The sequence below is a fragment of the Myotis lucifugus genome, unplaced genomic scaffold, assembly GCF_000147115.1.
Source record: "Myotis lucifugus unplaced genomic scaffold, Myoluc2.0 scaffold_43, whole genome shotgun sequence".
NCBI lineage: Eukaryota > Metazoa > Chordata > Mammalia > Chiroptera > Vespertilionidae > Myotis > Myotis lucifugus.
Window position 1 is genome coordinate 3,644,936 of NW_005871091.1, and position 4,736 is coordinate 3,649,671.

The window sequence follows — 4,736 nt, forward strand, 5'->3', positions numbered from 1 at the left end:
TTTCTTAAAAAAAAAAAATCACAATGGACTCCTATTGATCCACTGATCCCCTTCTAGGACTACATCCTAAGAAATCAGAAACACAAATCAGAAAGAATATGTGCACCTCCTATGTTCCATAGCAACACAATTTACAATAGCTAAAGATTTGGAAACAGCCCAAAGTGCCCATCAGCAGATGAGTAGATAAAAAAAGCTGTGGTACATTTTCACAGTGGAATACAACACAATTGTAAAAAAGAAGGAACTCTTACCATTTGCAACAGCTTGGATGGACCTGGAGAGTATTACGTTAAGCAAAATAAGCTAGTCAGAGAAAGATAAGTATCACATAATCTTACTCATATGTGGAATCTAATGAACAAAATAGATCCAGAGACATAGAAGCACAAAACAAACTTTCGAACTCCAGAGGGAAAGTAGGGGAGGGTGGGTGGGAAGAGATCAACCAAATAACTTGTATGCATATATGCATAACCCATGGTCACTGACAATAGGATGGTGAAGGCCTGGGGGGAGAAGGGGGTGGGCTAGAAGAGGTCAATGGGGGGAAAGGGGACATATGTAATACTTGCAACATTAAAAAATTTTTTAAAAAGAAAAAATGGTAATAGCATTTCTAAGGATTAAATAGAAGAATTATTAAAGGAGGAGTTAAATTCCTAGCATATAGTAGGAGCTCAATAAATATAATGGATGGTTTATTACTGAGAAGACCAAATGTCCCACCCAACACCTGTAGTCCTGGCGTGATTATTAATAGCACAGCCTTTCACTCTTAAAAGGTCCTGGTTTGGACAATAAATTATATACATGACTATTACCATCTCCTAAAGCCCTCTCCCCAGCTTTGATTCTGGGGCTCTGAAAAGATTCAGGAGTCTGTCATTTGGGTCCTAGAGTCCCACAAAGGGTCACAAACAACGTTTTAATGTCAAGGCACGAGAACGCGGTCGGTGCCTCTGCAGAGGTAGGCAGGCAGCTCACAGATGCAGCGGAAACATTTGTTTAATGTTTTTTCTACTTCACTGACAGAGAGGTCCCCTCAACCCAGTCACTGGCAAAGTCCACGCACATACACATTTGGAGTCAGAGTAAACAAGCCAGCATTTGCTCATGTTAAGAGGGGGTGTGTTTAGGGTAAGCAATCCCTCATTCATCGCATGTCTCCTGCAATCCCCGTTCCCTTTCCTTGGTGAACACAGGCGTGTGTGATTCACTCACACTGTTGGGAAATAAAACGCTGGAATTGTAAACTCAGAATTGGGAAAAAGAGAACACTGATCTTAAGAGTGTGCTCCGAGTCAACACTCATCGCTTTGGCAGCCTCAACAAACAGCATTTTGGAGTGTTAACAGCCCTTAATAGGGGCTCTCACTGCTGTTAGTTAAACAAACAGGCGCTGAGTTGAGGAAGGCGGTCCGTGGCCTGTCCCCACGGTGCCGGTGACGGTGACGGATCATATCCATCGGCCTCCATGACCTGGTGGACACTGCGGCTGGGCTGGGCTGGGCCCCTTTGAGAGCCGATGGCATTTGCCACCTTGGAAACGGAGGCCTCAGTGTCTAAACCCCAACTGGAACAGTGGTTGTCCGCAGACCTTGTGCCACTTTCCAAGGTGAGAGGTAACCTTTGGAGAAGGAATTTGGATGTTGAAACATTGGCATTTCTGGAATATTTTCATGACTTACAGCACCCGTGGGGCAGGACGTTTAGGAAAACACCAACGCTCCTGTGTGACTGTTACCTGTGAATCGCTGCTCATCTCCTGGGGCAGGAAGGCCTGGTGTCGGTGCGCTGGGCAGGCAGCAAAGAGGTTTTTGTGCAAATGGCTATGCTGCTGCCGAGTCGTCTCTACTCTCCGCACCGCGCCGCCCTGCCATGAGCTTGTTTTAAATATCAGGGGTGATTTAGACCAGCTGCTCTCCCCTTGTTTGTTCACAACCAATAACCCCACCTACCCTCCCATTCCCCCAGGTGCTCTTCAAGCACCACTCACCTCCTCTAGAAGTTTCTTTCTTGCTTCCCTTCCACAACCCGAGTGGGGCTTTACCTTTTCTCCTCTGAATTCCTGCAATACAAACTGCATATAAGTTACTTGTGTTGCATGTAACCAATGCAGCTACCTCTACTCCAGTGATTGGAAATGCTGGCTGCATATTTAAATCAGGTGGGGGCCATTAAAAAGAATGTTCTCCACGTGATGCTTATAGGCAGCTAGAGCTGAGATCCACCGCTTTTCTCCAAAGAAATTCTGCCTCTGTTTATCTGGGGTAGGTCCAGGCATTTCCATTCTTAACCAGCATCCTGGGCAGGGTCTCCCAGTTCATATTCCGTTCTAAATGGAGCCCGAGAGCTAGCAGATTACTATTGCTTTATAAGGAGAGTCCTTCTGAGCCTTATGATGCCGTTGACATAAACAAGATTAGAGGTCAAAGTTGAGGCAGAGATGAGTCGTTCTACTTCATAAAAGAGAAAGGGCTGAACATGGCGGGGGGAGGGGGTGAGAGGGATTGGGATGGAGCAAACTGGGACCAGCAAGGCTGGGGGAAAGGGAAAGCAGAAAACCATGACCCTGGGAATGGCCATGTCCCATAGTCAACTCTGAGGAATTGAAAAGAGTCTAGAGAATGGTGCAAATTGGTTTGCTCCATATGTGGGAGCTATCTCCTCCTCCATCTCCCCTTAGGAATCTTAAGTGAAGAGTGTGCTGGGAGCCTTGTCCGCACTGGCCAGGGGGGAACAGGGAGGGGGCGTGAAGGGGCAGAGCGAGAATTGAAGGACAGCTCACATCTGGCTCACATGTGTGGGCTTCGCCTCCGAACACAGCCTGTTACCCAGAACAGGTGTTCAACAAGTATTTGTGAAACAAATGGAACAACTACCGGGAAGAGCTCAAAGACCTAGTTCCCACCGCCACAAAGGATGGACAAGGCAGAAAGAGAACCAAAGCAGGCTTTCCCTTATCTGTTGCAAAGGTGGGTCCTGACCTCCTCAACTTCAGGCTACACAATCAACAAGTATTTTCCAAGAAAGAGCCGGCAAGCTTAAAGCTCATAGAACCGAAAAACTACTCATGTGATATTGGCTTGGCTTCGGGAGTTTGGCTATTGTTGTTTTTGCAAAGTTTGGGCAAAAAAATAATTAAGCAGGGCATTCAAAACACATGGAGAACACATCTCACATAACGCCTATCCCGATGTGCAAGTAGAGCGAGGGCGTCCATATACCCCTCCCCCCGCCCCACTGCTTGAGGGAGATTTTGTCCTGAGTCCCATCTGTGCTAAGCAACGTGACAGACACAGCCAGTGACAGTTCCGAGGCGCCCAGCTCAGCAGCGGCTCTTCCCTTCTCCTGCACGTTATTCTCCTTTGCCTGGAAGCTGTGTGTACATATTTCTAAACCAACAGAGTTCACTTTAGTGACTTTGGAAACAACTGTCTTAGGACTAACACTGACTAAGGAAGAACCAGGAGCGGTGCGCTCCTTCCTAGAGCGCTTGAGGTGGGTAGACAGCCTTTGTGTTTATCGGCCCAGCATCCTCGCTGCCTTTGGGGAACTCCCTTCTTGGCTGCGTCATGCCAGCAGAGCTACCGATCTCCACATCTACCAGCATCCCTTCCTGACCCCAGGGTGGGACCTGTGTCCGAATCTACACAGAGGGAATAACTCTACCTATCTCACAGTTGCCGCGAGGACTAACTGACACGGAAGACCTTGAGAAATGGTGGCACCTGACTAGTACCCATATTAATGACCTTGAAGTGATAACAGATCCCTCTCCTTCACGTGGAAGGAATTGTTCCACATCATATGGCTAGAAAGTGGCGGGCAGAGGAGAAAAACACGACTTGTGTATCCATGTGCTGGCACTGTCCTAAAGCATCTGAGGTGCATAGCATTATGCCAATTTTACAGAGAGGGAAACTGAGCCTTAGAAAGAATAAGTGACTTTTATTCAAGGTCACAAAGCTAAGTCAGTGGTAGAAGCCAGTTGTGTGTTATTCCAAAGCTGTGTTCTTCTCTGACCACCATCCTGCCTCACCCCTGTGCCCTGGCTGTGGGCAACATGCCCCTTTTGAACACAGTACTCCACAGTCACAGGCTCTGGCATTAGCAGTCAAGGCTCCGATTCCAACCCACGTCCAGGCTCATCCGCTGGCTCTGAAGCAGACACAGGTCTAGTTACATGGCACAGGGCTGGGGTGGCAAAGCCCTCAGTGCCTGTTTGTCTGCTTTCGCCTTCTCCTCTCACCCAGACCTTTAGTGAGTCAGTGATGGTCAAACCCAGGACACTGTGTGCCCAGCTCACTCCAACTTACCGGGAAGTGTCTGAAGCCCTGAAGGTCACTGGGTAAAAGTGTCAAAGCAGACAGACAGATGGCCTCTCTCCTCCTTGCAGGAGAGAGCTGTTTGTTGAGCAAAGGGCTCAGGGCATCCTCTCCAAGTCACACACAGGCTTGAATCACCAGCCCTGATTTCCAACCACAGATGTTTTCTTGCTCAGAGCCAGGTTCCAAATGGGGCAGGACCTGCCAGAGCTCCAGAAAAAGCTGAGAGGAAAGAAATGTGAATCTGAAGTGTTGTTTTCACCATTAGAAATCCAACTTCCTGGTCCCGAGCCCAATACTGCCTCAGTACTGCCCCACGTGGGGCAGAGATTTCCACTCCCCTTCCATAGCATCCAATCGTCACTGGCACATGGGGTGCCATGTCAGTGCTCCCATTTCCCATCA

General features: G+C 48.1%; 1 long non-coding RNA gene across 1 annotated transcript in view; it reads right to left on the reverse strand.

The window, feature by feature from the left end:
- LOC111825855 overlaps window positions 1-4,506 on the reverse strand; it is a 26,948-nt gene extending 22,442 nt beyond the window's left edge. The window contains exon 1 of the long non-coding RNA XR_002829055.1: window positions 4,323-4,506. This is a non-coding gene — a long non-coding RNA (uncharacterized LOC111825855). The remainder of the gene's footprint in view (window positions 1-4,322) is intronic.
- Between the last annotated feature and the right edge of the window lie 230 nt (window positions 4,507-4,736).